Below are 17,154 nucleotides of genomic sequence, written 5' to 3' on the forward strand. Positions count from 1 at the left end.
GTTGGGCAGACAAAGTATAACCGGCCCAAAGTCAGCTAGTTACTTTTCATGACTAAGATTGGATTTACAGCAATGGCTGTAAGGTGCACTTTTCCCTATTATAGTTCAAAATCTTACACCACTCTCAAACTATCAACTGGTTCCTGGCTCACCAGTGCCAATTAAAAATATTTGGAAGGTTCAGTAAGTCACCAAATTAATGCAATTGTAATAGTTCAGTAATTTATTCATTATTACGCCATCTTAGTGTACTCATAAATTTTTTCCTTCTTTGAATTCCTGTAAAAAGGTAATCAGAAATTGATTCTGGAAGTTTTCAGATAAAAAGCCATTTCCAGGATTTCTGCATTGTTTCTTTTTTCATTTCACACATATTCTAAACGTAGCATTACAATTGGAAGTAGGTCTGAACAGGATTGACTTTTATTGCTGCCTCAAACTGAACTTCTTTAAACTCTTAGCACATCCCATCTTGATAAAGACCACTCCAACTAGCACAGAAATATACGATCAAAAGAGGCTTCATATCAGTGGTAGGTTTCACTTACCTTTGCTACTGGTTCACGCAGATATGCGCAGAGCATATTTAATGACGTCTGGGTGGGTGAACGGAGCCTCCCGCTGCCACTACTACCGGTTTGCCCGAACTGGGGGAACTGGTAGCAACCCACCACTGCTTCATATAGATTTTTACCTCTCTTATTATCTCTGGCATTTGAAAAGGCTAAACAAAGCAACAATGACTTTTTCTTCCATAAGTTTGTGACAGTCACTTAGATTTGGCCAAAGTAACAGATGTCACTTAACCCAGTAGATTTTTTAATCTTTCACAACAAGCCAGATATCTTATCCACTTCATGGTTTATAGGCAGCATATTTTTATGAATTCACTAAATTTCACTATCCACTATTTTAGAAGGTGAATATGTTATCCTATAAAGGTCTGGACTTATCCTTGTGGAACAGGGAAGCCAAATACTTTAATACAAGTTTAATTGAATGGTTTATTTTATGAAAACATTTGAGCTGTCTATTATTACTTCTGCTGCTGAATAACACAACGGTTAGAACTGATCTATTTTAGGTCTTTTGGCGAATCCACATTCAGTTGCTGCTCTTAGTGTAGCCAAATTTTGTTTTGTTTATAGAAGCAAACAACCCTTTGGTTTTAACCCAGAACTTTGTATGGCAGATGTAGATATAATGGTGGTAGATCTGCTTTGCTATGTCACGTCTCGCCTTCAGTCTGTATTGTTCTAAGATAGTAATAAATACTGCTGCTACACTATAAAATGTCTATGCATAATCATACCAATGAAATTTAGAAAGCCTTCAGGCCAACATGTATTTATTTCAACTGTTTACCTCTCACCTGTCAAGATAACAAACCTCCTAGCAGCAATATAAAAATTATAAATAAGGAGACTATATGGAAACTTTCTACTAGTCACATAACAGTAGATATCAGCCTAGGGTGGGATAAGAATCTGCCATTCCCATAAATGGAAATAATATATCCAACCAAGGGGGATTTTCCAGCAGTTATACTTGCTTTCCTAGTTTCTCTTCAGGGAATCTTTCCCATGGAGACGTTTGTGGTAATTGCCCTGTGAGGTGGCATCCTTCCCACAGAATAGTTGGTGGTAATGGGCCTTTGGGATGGGAGGAAATGTCCAACTGAGAAACCTTCATAGTGGGTTTTTTTTTTTTTTTACTGTCTTCCTGGGTCTTCCAACAGATAAGTACATTTCTTCATTAAAGTGCCATTTATATCTCACTAATATTTAGTGCTTTAATAACACCACAGTGGTGATATAGATAATTAAGCAGTTTGCAAGGAACCTACGATCTGTAATGGGTTGAGGATTATTTTTGTTATCCTTAAAACAGCAGGTTCACCCAGGGATACAGCCATTCACTTATGTAATTAAGTTTAGAGCCAATACACTGTGTCAAACATTTTAATAACACTATGTTTTGCCATGAGCTGCCAGTTTTGGGGATTATTGTGGGGCAAATAAAAAAAATCCTCTCTTTCAAATTTTAATTTCAGAAATTAAACTTTTAGGAAAGACTTTCTTGTTTAAAAGAAGCGCCGGAAAAGACGCCTAGAGAGCGGTTGGAGGGCCAGTCATTCCGAGTCTGACTTGACACTGGTAAGGTCTCATATTAAGACCTACCTAGTGGCGATAAAAGTGGCGAAATCTAGTTATTTTGCCGCTCTTATCGCGTCATCAGATAACCGCCCAGCCGCCCTGTTTAGGGTGACCCGCTCCCTCCTCCATCTGGGAGCGCGGGAGGACCCCTTGCAGGGCCGAGCTGAGGATTTTGTACAGTATCTGGATGATAAAATAACTCAGATTCGGGAAGACTTGGCCGCCGACTGGGTTAGTTCAGACGAGATGACTGAGGCAGGCCTTGAGAGTGTTATCTGGGAGGAGTTCGATCCTGTGGCTCCCGAGGACATGGACAGGATCTTGGGGCGGCTGAACGCAACCACATGTTTATTGGACCCGTGTCCCTCCTGGTTGGTGCTGGCTTCCCGGGAGGTTACACGAGGCTGGCTCCAGGGGATTATTAATGCTTCTTTGAGTGAGGGTGTCCTGCCGCCTGCCTTGAAAGAGGCGGTGGTGAGGCCTCTCCTCAAGAAGCCATCCCTGGATCCGGCTGTTTTGGCTAACTATCGTCCAGTCTCCAACCTTCGCTTTATTGCGAAGGTTGTTGAGAGTGTGGTGGCGCGACAGCTTCCCCAGTACCTGGATGAAGCTGTCTATCTGGATCCGCTCCAGTCCGGCTTCAGACCTGGGTACAGCACGGAAACGGCATTGGTCGCATTGGTGGATGATCTCTGGAGGGCCCGGGATAGGGGTTCTTCCTCTATCCTGGTCCTATTAGACCTCTCAGTGGCTTTTGATACCATCGACCATGGTATCATGTTGCGCCGGCTGGAGGGATTGGGAGTGGGGGGCACCGTTTTGCGGTGGTTCTCCTCCTATCTCTCCGACCGGTCGCAATCCGTGTTGACAGGGGGGCAGCGGTCGACCCCAAGGCGCCTTGTTTGTGGGGTGCCGCAAGGGTCGGTCCTCTCGCCCCTCCTGTTCAACATTTATGTGAAGCCGCTGGGTGAGATCATCCGTGGTTTTGGGGTGGAGTTCCATCAGTACGCTGATGATACTCAGCTGTACATTTCCACCCCAGACCATCCCAATGATGCCTTGGAAGTGATGTCCCAGTGCCTGGAGGCCGTGCGGGTCTGGATGGGGAGAAACAGGCTTCGACTCAACCCTTCCAAGACTGAGTGGCTGTGGCTGCCGGCGTCCCGGTATAGCCAGCTGACGCCATCGCTGGTTATTGGGGGCGAATCATTGGCCCCCACGGAGAGGGCCCGCAACTTGGGTGTCCTCCTGGATGCGCGGCTGTCTTTAGAAGGGCATATGACAGCCGTGGCCAGGGGGGCTTTTTGTCAGGTTCGCCTGATACGCCAGTTGCGCCCCTTTCTGGACCGGGACTCCCTACGCACGGTCACTCAAGCACTCGTCACTTCTCGTCTGGACTATTGTAACGCTCTCTACATGGGGCTCCCCTTGGGGTACACCCGGAGGCTCCAACTGGTGCAGAATGCGGCTGCGCGGGGGATTATGGGAGCGACGGGGCGCTCCCATGTGACTCCTCTCCTGCGCGAGCTGCATTGGCTTCCGGTGGACTTCCGGGTGCGCTTCAAGGTGTTGGTGATCACCTTTAAAGCGCTCCATGGCTTAGGGCCAGGGTACTTACGGGACCGCCTTCTGCCACCAATAGCCTCCCACTGGCCGGTTCGCTCCCACAGAGAGGGCCTCCTCAGGGTGCCGTCGGCCAGACAATGCCGGCTGACGACCCCCAGGAGGAGAGCCTTCTCTGTGGTGGCACCTACCCTATGGAACAATCTACCCCCAGAGATACGAGTGATCTCCGACCTTCGGATTTTTCGTCGGGCCCTAAAAACTCATTTTTTCCAGTTAGCCGGTCTGTCTTGATTTTAGGGTTAGTTTTTAAAATTTTAATATTGATTTTAATTGATAAGTTTTAAATTATGGGCCAAATTATAAATTATTTTAACTTTATTTTTAAACTGTGATGTTTTGTATAGATGTTTTTATCTTGGCTGTTCACCGCCCTGAGTCCGAAAGGAGAAGGGCGGTATAGAAATTTGAATAAATGAAATGAAATGAAATGAAATAAAAGGACCTGACAGTCATGAAAACAGAAATACCTAACCTATGCTTTTATAAATTTTAAAAGTGGCCCCAATAATGAAGCACCAGAAAATGACTTTGTGGCGTATTTGCCAAAATAACTCATAGAAGAAGGGAATCAGTTTTGTGTAATCATTTTTGATTTAAAAATATACAAGAAAATTAGCTGCCTTTGTATCAGCCAATCAGCTATGTCATAATGCATTCTACAAACATCCACTTACACCATTCTATATTTAATGTATCTCATATGAAATGTTCTCTGTATACATGGATTTCATTCTAGCTGTCAGATTTATAAAGGTTTTATATTGCATGAAATTCTCCTCTAGAACACCTTTCAAGAGTTGCTTGGGGAAATACCAAGACTGCAGTACAGCAAGCTATCTTCTACAATTAAACGTATCTAGGAAAGATTTTTAATATAGTGACCAAACAACTACTTGATTATCATTACATAATTTATTGATGGGTATATTTTATGCTTACATTAGGATTAGATTTTTTTATTTTCAACAATGTATTCAGCAAAAACCATTTTGCTGATCTTTTTGAGAACATTTTATGCATAGATATATTAATTATCAGACATTATACTTTACTGTATGACAAAGTGATGGATTGGGTGAAAGCTTTATCAGTACAAGTTGATTGGAATACTGTACGTTGCAAATACGAAATGATGACAAGATTAAGCATGAAATCTGCTGAATTTGCAACTTGATAAAGAAAGAATTAAGACCCATTATTTCAATAGTCAAGTCTAAATAATTTGACATATTATGAAACTGTGAAATACTGCGCTACACTGTGAAATAAAAATGAAATACCAATTTCATAATTTAACATTTTACTTGTACAATAAATGCATATATTTTTAGCAGTGAAGTAATTACATATGCAATACCATTCCATAGTATTTGAACAGGCCTTTAACAGTTCCTCAAGCAGAAGCCTGGTGGCGCAGCAGACTAATAGCCTGTTATTATCATTCAGCTGCCTGCAATTACTGCTAGTTCGAATCTCCCCAGGCTCAAGGTGGACTCAGCCTTCCATCTTTTCTAAGGTAGGTAAATTGAGGACCCAGTTTGTGGGGGCAATAAGCTGACTTTGTATAAATATACAAAAGTATGAAGGCTATTGCTTAATGCATTGTAAGCCGCCCTGAGTCTCCGGAGAAGGATGGCATATAAATCAAATTAAAAAAAAAAAAGCAGAATGGTCATCATTCAGGGCTATTCTAATGGATCCTTTATGTATCAGGGAGTAAACCAGATGGTTTCTAAGAGCCCACCAACTCTGTTACTTTATTGTGAGTAATAAGATCAGTAAAGTTGGAAGAAATCTATTTTAGTAAATATGACTTCATCTATTTGGGAGCTTGATAAGCATTACAATGGTTCTTTCCTTATAGAATCTAGCCTTAAATAAGCCAGATTGATTTCATTATCCAAGCAGTCATCAGAAGAATAAGGCTATTACACTGTCACTAATGCTTCTTCCCATTACTATCAGTTGTCTATCAATCCATATCAAACTTTGACTTGTCCTTGCCTCTCAATTTTGAACTCAAGAGAGTCATTACTCCTGCCTCCCTACAAACATGAAGTTCTACCCTGGCTGAAAAATTAGAATTTTATACTATCATCACAGTTTTCATAGGAATTCATTTTTTTTTTTTTTTTTTTTTTTTAATTTGATTTATATGCCGCCCTTCTCCGGAGACTCAGGGCGGCTTACAATGCGTTAAGCAATAGCCTTCATTCTTTTGTATATTTTATACAAAGTCAGCTTATTGCCCCCATAAACTGGGTCCTCATTTCACCTACCTTAGAAAGGATGGAAGGCTGAGTCAACCTTGAGCCTTGGAGAGATTCGAACCAGCAGAAATTGCAGGCAGCTGTGTTAATAACAGGGTGCACTAAACCCCTGTACTATCAAGGCTCTTGATATGCAGAAATAAGAAATTTTGATAGCCAAGCTATTTGCATCAAAGGTGAAAATGTTTTGCAAAACAGATAAAAAGACAGCCTGTACTGATTTCTTATCTGGAGGGGGAGAAGCAGCAATTCCTCGTTAAAGTTAAAATATTCAAGAGCTGCCATAACTCAGAAGAAGGACATTGAATTATGATTTTTGTAAACTTCTATTAGTCAATTGGCAAAAGCGCTGATCGGGTTAATATTTTCCTTGTTCTTTTGCAGTATTCTGAGGTCAGTGGGAAGGAAGACAAAGACATTCTAGAAACATTACAGATGGAAGCAGTACTATTCAAGTTCCTTGGTACGTGAACTTTGAAAATTTCAGTGGATATTACAATGTAGGGATATTCCATATGCCATGGTTTGTAAAAAAAAAAAAAACTTTATTTCATAACCATAAGGAAACAATTAACATACTAGTTTTATTACAGTGTATTTCAAATCTAAAAGTTAACTCTCTAATAAACTCATGAAAGAAGGAATCTAATCTACTGCTATCAGTTCCCAACATGGTAAAATATCACTGATGTGATCTCACCATTTCAAAAAAAAATTAAAGCCAAATTGATTATTTATTATGGAAATAAAATGCTTTCTTTAAAAAAATCCATAGACAATCCCATAGCTCAGTGATGCCTAACCTTTTTGCCATTGCGTGCCAGGAGCAGGGGGGTGCCCGCACGTACCCACACCCATAATTCTATATGCCCCACCCCCATGCATAGGTGTGTGACCCTTGCACCCCCTAGAAAGCCTCTGGAGCCTGGGGACAGCAAAAAATGGGCCTTCCCACCATCCCCCAAGGCCCTCCGGAGGCAGGAAACAGCCTATTTCACTACTTCTGGTGGGCCCAGAAGGCACGAAAATCAGCTGGCCAGTGCGCACATGTGCGTTGGAGCTGAGCTCGCGTGCCCACCAATATGGCTATGTGTGCCACCTGAGGCATGCGTGCCATAGGTTCGCCATCCCAGCCATAGCTAATGTTTTCATCTTTTAAAACAGCTTATGAATAGAAAGAATGTGAAAAGAGACTGCCAAAGGAAGTAGTGGATAGCTTTTGCCTTTTATGATCAGTCATCAGTTAGACTAGTACTTGGTAGAGCAGCTATGAAGGCCTTGGGAAAGATATTCAAATGCTGTGATAGATCCATGCTGGGAAAGATCAGAATGATGCTAGTCACAGTATTCCCTGTGACGCTCTATGGAAGGCAAAGTTGGACTTTGAAGAAACAGGATAGGAAGAGCATTTGAACTTTGGTTGTGGAAAAGCCTCCTAAGAATACAATAGACCCGTGATGGTGAACCTATGGCACGCGTGCCAGAGGTGGCATGCAGAGCCCTCTGTATGGGCACACACACCATCGCTAGCTGATCTTCTGGTTTACGGCACGCATGTGTATGCCGGCCAGATGGTCTTTGCGGGTGCCAGAATGCTGGAAAATGGCCTCAAAACTGCCTAAAAAACGGCCTGAAAACAGCCCCCAAAATGGACAAAATACAGGCATGTGTGCGCCGGCCAGCTGGTCTTCTGCTTTCCAGTGCTCCGGCATACGTGAAGACTAACTGGCCAGTATGCATGCATGTGCCGGAAACCTGAAGACCAACTGGCCAGTGCACGCATGCGCACTGGCCAGCTGGTCTTCAGATTTTTGCTGCTCCAGCACGCGCACATGCATACACATGCATGAGTGTTCCGGTTTGGGCACTTAGTGCTGAAAAGGTTTGCCATCACTGCCATAGACAGTCAAGAAAACTAATCAAATTAATCTGAAAACAAATCAACCCAAAGTTATCACTCACGGTACAAATTATCATGGCCAAATTATCTTACTTGTTGTTGAGAGTGTGGTGGCATGACAGTTCCCCCAGTACCTGGATGAAGCGGTCTATCTTGATCCATTCCAATTGGGCTTCAGACCTAGGCATAGCACGGAAACGGCATTGGTCGCATTGGTTGATGATCTCTGGAGGGCTTGGGACAGGGGTTGTTCCTCTGTCCTGGTCCTATTGGTATCATGCTGCGCCGGTTGGAGGGGTTAGGGGTGGGGGGCACCGTGTTACAGTGGTTCTCCTCCTTCCTCTCTGACCAGTCACAGTTTGTGTTGACGAGGGGCCAGAGGTCGACCCCGAGGCGCCTTGAATGTGGGGTGCCACAGGGGTCGGTCCCCTCGCCCCTTCTGTTCAACATTTATGTGAAGCTGCTGGGTGAGATCATCCATGGTTTTGGGATGAAGTACCATCAGTACGCTGATGACACTCCGGATCACCCCAATGCTGCCCTTGACGTGATGTCCCGGTTTCTGGAGGCCGTACGGATCTGGATGGGGAGAAACAGGCTCAAGCTCAACCCATCCAAGACCGAATGGCTGTGGTTCCCAGCGTCCTGATATAGTCAGTTGGTGCCATCTCTGACTATTGGGGGCAAGTTGCTGGCCCCCACAGAGAGAGCTCGCAACTTGGGTGTCCTCCTGGATGCCCGGCTGTCTTTAGAAGAACATGTGATGGCTGTGGCCAGGGGGGCTTTCTATCAGGTTCGCCTGATTCGCCAGTTGCATCCCTTTCTGGATCAGGACTCCTTGCGCACGGTCACTCATGCTCTCGTCACTTCTCGCCTGGATTACTGTAATGCTCTCTACATGGGGCTCCCCTTGAAGAGCACCGGAGGCTCCAACTGGTCCAGAATGCAGCCGCACGGGTGATTATGGGAGCGTCATGGAGCTCCCATGTAACACCTCTCCTGCGTGAGCTGCACTGGCTCCCAGTGGTCCTCTGGGTGCAATTCAAGGTGTTGGTTACCACCTTTAGAGCGCTCCATGGCTTAGGACCTGGATACTTACGAGACCGCCTTCTGCCACCAAGATCCTCCCACCAGCCAGTACGCTCCCACAGAGAGGGGCTCCTTTGGATGCCGTTGGCCAATCAATGTCGACTGGCGACCTCCAGGGGGAGAGCTTTCTCTGTGGGAGCACCTGCCCTCTGGAACGAGCTCCCCCCCGGAGAAATGGACGATTCCGGATCTACATACTTTCCGTTGGGCCCTCAAAACTTTTTTATTTCATCAAGCCAGGCTGGCCTAACTCTCCAATGGTGTAATTTTAATTTGAATTTTAAATGGGGGATTTTAACTGTCGGGCCAAATTGCTTAATATATTTTTAAATTGTTTTTAAATTTTGTATTCTATGTTTTTTATCTATGGCTGTTCAACGCCCTGAGTCCTTCGGGAGAAGGGCGGTATATAAATTTAAATATTAAATTAAATTAAATTAAAATTACTTCAGACACATTGTGTGAAGCCCTAACTTACTGGAGAGGGCCCTAGTGCTGCAAAAGGTGGAAGGAAAGAGAAGAAGAGGATGACCAGCTGCAAGGTAGAGGGACTCAGTTAGAAATTCTAACTTAGAATGGTGATAAGTGCACCATTGCAAGATGTGAAAGACCAACTTAAGGACAGATCATCATGGAGATAAATTATCTATTTGATCACTAAGAGTAAACAATGACCTAATGGCACAATATCAAAATCAAAATCAAAAAGAAATCTTGGTTGCTAACAACTTTCCTTGGAATTTGACTTGGTTTTCTTTTCTTATTCCTACTATTTCTTTGCATGCTCCCTGCTTGGTGAATTTGCTTATGCATGTATGAAACCTGGACTGCAAGTTATAATCAAAATAAACTTGGTAGATTATAATCTTAAATCAGATAAGCACTTTCATTTGTTCCAAGCAAAAGAATGCTAAATGTTGTAGCCATTCCTTATTCCTGCTCTTAATAATTTTGATTGGCTTCTCTGTACCATTTCCAACTTCCATCCTTTTAAAGGTGATTAGAACTCTGTGTAACATTCCAGCCAGAGTCTCATCACAGATTACTATAATGGCATTATTTCATGAGCAATTCAATCTTCAGTTCTTTTCATAATGATTCAAAAGTGGGAGTTTGCCATTTTCACATTTTTTTGACATTTTCATCATTTTGTGATGCCAAAATCTGTTTCCAGGTCAATCATTGCTATGTGAAATTTTACTGAAGTATAGGTAAAGTTTGAGAGAAAGGGGTCTGCCGCCCGAACCCGTGATCCCCTTCCCACGATCCCCTTCCCGATTCCAAACATGTGCAGAGACAAAAAAAAGTGTACCGTGTTTCAGGCGGCAGATCTGGCCAGGAGGAAAGAGAAGTTGAGTCTGCTGAGAAGGAGGATGGGGGCACGCGGCTCTGCAATGTGCAGAAAAACACTTTCAGGCGGCAGCGCTACAATCTCCTTCCCGAATCCAAAGCACTTCCCAGTTCCCCGCTGCACATTGCAGGGGAACTGGCCGCCACCTGAAGCGTGACTCTTGAGAATTGCATTGGGGAATCCGGGCAGCAATGGCTGGAAAGGAGGAACATTTCCCTTTAGGGGCTCCCATTCAGCTCGGCTTGGCTCCTGGGCGCAGAGAGGGCTTAGGCAACGGCGGCAGCGGTTTCTCACATTGCTGGGGAGTGAAGTCAGCATGGCCAGAGGGGTGACCAGCCGCAAATCGTGGCACCTGCCTTGTTCCCTGAAGCTGCAGGGCAAATTCCCCCCCCCTCAGACCATCCCGAAGAGGTTTGTTCCTCAGGCTGTGCTCTGTCCCTCCCCCCAGAGCATGCGAGGGGTTTCTTTGGGGGAAAGCGAGTAGTCCCTGCACCTTTTGCTTGCAGGAGGAGGAGGAGGGTGGCGCCACCTTAAATACTGGTAGGCAGAGGTAAAATACTTTTTTCCTTGTTTTCCTCCCCCAAAATTAAGGTGCGTCTTATACTCCGGTGCGTCTTATACACCGAAAAATACGGTAATTTTCTTGGAATTACTCAGATTCTCCTTCTTGAGTTGACTCCTAACTGTAAACTTGGCCACTTCACTGATCAAGCCTACTTCAAATTTACATACTTCATATGTACTGTAATTCATATTTACATTAAGTTTAAAAGCACCAATTTCTGGAGGAATCCCTCTTTGCATATCTCCTAAGTATGAGAATTGCCCTTTTATTCCTCTGCTTGCTATTTTGTAACCAATTGCCAATTTATGAAAGCACCTTTCCTCTTATCACACAGCTGCTTAGTTTGCTCAGGAGCCTTTCTTGTAATATGGTATGAATATGCAGTGAATTAATATTTTATGATTTCTAATTTTGTGCTTTACATAGCCTAAATAACATAAGTGGGAAGAATAAATGTAAGTAAATTGACAATATTCCACTGATGAAAAGTAGAATTTCCTCTTGTTAGAATAGTGCAGCTTTCTGATAGGTTTTCATCATCAGCTGAATACTGGGAATACAAAATGACTTAATTTAAAATGTTTAACAAGAATTTTATAACAGATTTTTTTAAATCCTATTTAAGTTCCCCCCCCCAAAAGAATACAAACAAAATGAAATCTACTTTAATGCACAAGTTATGGGAGAGGAGCAGTCTGTTATTCTCAGATGTCTGTTAAATAAAAAAGGAAGCCATCATAATGATTTGTCTCATTTATATAATTATAACATAATTATATATAAGTGGTGGGTTTCTACCAGTTCGCTCCGGTTCAGGCGAACCGGTAGCAGTGGCGGGAGGCTCCGCCCACCCGCCCGGACATCATCATGAATGCTCTGTGCATGCTCAGAAGGTTCTGTGCATGCTCAGAAGCGCTGTGCGCAGCCGAAGCACTCACACGTGCGCTCACAGTTCTGAACCGGTAGCGAAGGTAAGTGAAACCCACTAGTGCATTACATCAATTGTAAGTATGCTGTAGTTTATAGTAAATATGATGTAGAAATAATATAAAGTAAACTTTTCTTCATTTAAGCTTTGCTCCTAAGGACTTCAAAGACACAACCATGAAGGTACTCTGCCTTTTAGTAGAGTGTTATTTTTAGCATCCCAGTCTGATACTTCCTGATGTACTCATTTATTTATTATATTTTAAACCACCCAATAGTCAAATATTTCTAGGCAATTAACAACAAAGCACACCAGAAGAAGAAGAAGAAATCCAATTCAAGTTAAAACATAAATTAAACCAAATAAATATAAAAATGCCACAGGAGTTAGGTAGCAGCAACAAGGCCATCATTAAAATCTAAAACAAATTCAAATACGATTACAATATGACGAAAGTGCTACTAAGGCTCTGGCTTTTCAGAATAGCTAAACTGGGTAGATGGTGCCGCTTAATTGGGTAACAGGAAGGAAGAGGCATCATTTTTAGCCTTTCCTTTTTGAAAACTTGGAGAAGTGTTAGAGCCAACACCACTGCCATCACAATTCACTTTAAACTATTGGATCACTCCATGGGGACCTCTCCAAACATAATCTTCAGGCAATTAAAAACTGAGAGATGAAATACATTTCTTCGTAATGATCCCATATTTTTTCAGAGGGTTTTAAACATACTTATAAGAGTTTTAATTACTTCTCTGTGTCACATGCTGTATTTCTAGGGTTTGGTTATACATTTACAATAGTAGCACCACATGTCTTGTAAATAATTCATTTATATTATTCAGCAAAACACAGCTAGTTTTAGATAACAAATGACTAATTTGTTCTGTAGAAATAATATGATCCAAAGCAAAGATGTAGATCTGGCCTACAGTGCAAATGTTAGAATAAGCAACTTGCCTATGCAATGTAATTTCCTGTTCTCCAAAACCATTACACATAGCGTACTTCTTTTCTTATCTCTTTTTGTCCAGTCAAGTTCTGTCTTACTTGATATGCCATTGCAAAGCTAGTAAAATCTCTCATATTTAAAACACAGCAGTAATGTAATAGAACAGGATATTTCATTCAATGTCAAGAAGGAAATAAGATCAAGATAACAAGCTGTAACTGTGCTATGTTCTGACTTTCTTGCTTATAAATATTCAGAAAGCACTGGATATTTGTTTTTCAGGTTACAAATGCATGCTTGTAGCTGTTGCATACCAATCAAATCAACAGATAATCTAATATAAGTACAGTGCATTAAGATATTGCTATATAAATGATTAATTAATAACAGCTATAAGCAAATGCTTAAGAGTTAATCCAAGCATAAGTGTATACCTTGGCAAGCCTGATGGTTCAGAGTTGTTGATCCAGATTTTGTTTTCAGAGCAACATTGGAGTGAAGACAAATGATGTTCCTCAGGTAACCGCCAATGAGAAATCAGTCTTGAGTGCCAGAAGCTCTATCTTCTGTGTTTATACACCCATGTGGCTTTGCTTGAAAGGGACTATAATTTCTTCTAATTCTTTAAGAATCATAGAAGGGGAGGGAGGGAAAGAGAGAAATTCTAGAGTCACTTGTTTGGTTGATTCAGAATAAAACATAAGAAAGCATCTGATGGAATAAAATGTCACATGAAGAAAAAAAAGCTTCTGATAATTCATCATATGTGACAATTCTTTTCAGAATAATCTTTGAATTCAAGAATTCAGGTGCAGAACTATTCAATTTTTTTTTTCCTGTGAAACAATTACAAAATGTACAGAAATGGAATCCTATTTTACTGTAATTTAAAATGGCAAGTATAAATTGACATCAATACTAAACCTTCAAATAATAAGTTCAAAACAAATGTGTATTGTTCAAATTACAGGTTTAAAATTTAAAACATAAACAGAACAATACACCTACAATTTCATGCCTTGTATGATATGTTTCTTCTGATACTTTTTTCAATTAAGCATAGATAAGTGCAATGCACTGGAGACATTCTGAGAGAAAGAGAGTCCCATGTGCAAAAAATACAAATGCAAATAGAAGGCAAGAGGACATAATTTACAAAGAACAGAGAATTCCTCTTAGGCTATATGTAATTGCTGTGAAATCATAAATATAAACTTCTTGAAATGCTCAAAGATCTCTTTATCATGTAATATATTAGTATTGTAACCCGTTGTTCATTATTTGACAGAAATATAGTATTCCCAATATTGGTAGCACCCAACTTCATAATTATTCACAAAACATCTATTTGCCTAGATCATAATGCTCGGAGGTATATACATTTCACTTAAATTCCCAATTAAAAAGTTATTCTGTATAACAGCATTGATAAAAGCTTAAATATTCTCTGCTTTGGAGAGAATTGGCTTAGTTCACTCTGATCTATGATTAGTTCTCAGAGAAGAATAAAGGATAAGATCTGCCCAATACTTGACTTTGATCTGCTTCAAGAGAACTTTGAACTGAAACCACATGTTTTTGAGATTGATCTGCAGAAAGATCTGAGGTCTTTGCCTACGCTGTTTATGTTGGGCTTGTTTGGAAAACCCTTGTCAGCCAATAATTACTTTTGCCAATATTTTATGCCTGAATCATAGAAAAATCTTTCTTTTTTCAAGATATGAGGTCCTGCAATCATCACTGCTAGAAGGGAGATTCAATAGCACTCCTCTGAAGAGTCTCTTTGTCGAACCCTGAGAGAATAAGTAGAATCAGTTTCATAATATACTCCTTCATTGTCTGTTCTAGTGTGAGGATGTATTCATACCTCTACTAATCAGTTATCATGAAATCTTGAAGGAGAATTTTTTTTTCTTAGTTGAGAGCTAGTGTCAATCTCCAAAAAGGTTGTAAAATTTTTGCTGAATTGCCATTGTAACCCGTTGTTTAATGTATTAGTTTCTATGTTTACTATATTATATGAATTATGCATATCATGCATATGCAATCATGCAGATTTTGTATTGAAGTATACACTGCAGTCTTTCTAAATAATTATATTGATCGATATGGTGATACAACTAATTGTACAATAATGGTACAAATAACTAATGATAGAACTATAGCTAAAGCATTCTCCAATTATGCTTGTTAATGCAATTCCATTTCTGAGTAAAACTAGGGAGTGTTTATGCATGAAAAGTTTTCTGTAAACACCATCAACAATATAGTCCCTTTTCTGAAGATCAAACAAAGGTCTTTCTAAGGGTAAATATGAAACAATAGAATTCCATCTCCTCCCACTCATTCAATTGCTCGGTCACTTGCTTCTTCATAACAATTCAAGACACACGTGAACTTCAACTTGTGTTCTTCAACAAAATGGAATGTCGCCTCACATTAACAAGGCAAAGGTTATGCAGACAAATTTGGATGATGCTGAATTGTTGCAGTCCTAGAAATATTCCATCTCCCCAATATTTAATTGATAATAGTTTATATTTTAAAATAAGTCTTCTTCTGTATCACAAATTAGAATGGAATCATTTTCTTCTGAACATGAAGACCAATCAAACTAGCTAAACATTATCGAATTCCAGATCTAAAACCACTGCTTAAAATTTGAAAAAAAAATGTTTGTAATTATGTTCTCTGTATTCCACTGCACTTTGCAATTTGGTATTTTGCTCTCATTTTTCACCCACTAGGGTAGTGTAGGTAAAACAGAGGATGATACTATTTTTTTCAGTTTCTGATAGTAAGAGCCAGAGGGTTGCATTTCCAGCCCCCCAAGGAAGAATAAGGGAATGATATTTTTATGTAAGAGCCAAAGTAGGTTTTCTTTCCAGCTATTATTCAGTCCCAGGCCAGAACTCCTAATGAGCTTTTCCGACTTTGATTGTATACTGGAACAATCAACCACTAAAATGAAAATATGCACTACCACTCTTTCAGATGTGAGCTTGGGAAGAAGAATTCTGTAATAAAATGATGAATTGTGTTTATTATTTCCACTGTATCTTCTGCACTGTTTTTAAGTATCTTCCTTTGTAAATATCCCTTCAGAAGAAGGGATATTATTCAGAAAAATACAATATATTCAGAAAGAGTAAAATATACAATACAATATAGAAGTCTACCCTGATATCATTTCTCCACCTGATACTTTTTTCTTCTTCCTTTATGCACACACCTCCCTTTTTAATACCTTATATCTGTGTTTTTTTAAAACTTGGTAATTTTAAGATGTCTAGACTTCAACTCTCAGAATTCACCAGCCAGCATCTAATATCCACCTGATGAACTAAATTATCCTCCTGGTGAACACTCTCAGTCATCCTTTGTTTCTTTCCACAAAACTTTACTAAATTTCAAAAAAGTATAAAATGCAACAAAGCAAAAAAAAAAAGCAATATTGGGGATTGCAGACAAAAGAGGGGGAAAAACTTTAAAAAGAAGTAATTTTCAACTTTCTTCCATATAGATAAAAATCAGTGAGACTTTGAATCACAATAAACCATAAGAAACAATAATTCTATTATTATAAACAAGTCTAATCATCAATTCCCAAGGTTAAAATTTCATTTCTTTCAGTTTCAATCAAAAAAATCCAAGAGTGGTTTCCAAGTAGAAGCCAAGTTAGATAAAGTATTTTCTTTAATTTTGCCCTTTCCGCCAACTCATTAATCTCACCAGCCATTCTTCTATTCTGGGTATATGTGAGTCCTTCCATCTCTGCACTTAGAGAAGTCTTGCTGCTGTTGTAATGTATAAGAACAAAGTTCCATTTTGTTTTTTCAATGTATTTGTCCACATGTAAAACTTCTGGCTTTAGTTGTACGTTCAGCTTAAGAATTCTCTGATATATCTGATTTCAATAAGTCTTATCTATCTTACATGTCCACCAGAGAAAATAAAAAATGCCTTTGTCCTTCATTCCTTGTTGTATTCTTTTTCAGTGTCTTTTCATTGTCTCAAGTTGGCTATGTATAATATAGAGATTGATTCTATCTCTGTCTTCTACATTGTACTCTATTGATTCTGATTCAGCCAAAAAGACCTTTCCATAGGTTTTTTGTTGTTGTTGTTGTTGTATTTTCCCCATTTGTTTCCAGGGCTCTCAGATTGTTCCATTCTTCTTAGCCCTCAGTTTCAGAAGACTGATTGGTAATTAAGTGACTGGTGCCCATTTACTGATCTCATAGCAAGGGTTGCCAATTTCTATTTCATGACATTTGAAGGATGGCAAGGATGAGAGCTGGCTGTGCTCGTGAATCA

This window comes from Pituophis catenifer, unplaced genomic scaffold (assembly GCF_029215685.1).
Source record: "Pituophis catenifer annectens isolate HBS135680 unplaced genomic scaffold, rPitCat1.0.hap2 SCAF_2, whole genome shotgun sequence".
In the NCBI taxonomy this organism is placed as follows: domain Eukaryota; kingdom Metazoa; phylum Chordata; class Lepidosauria; order Squamata; family Colubridae; genus Pituophis; species Pituophis catenifer.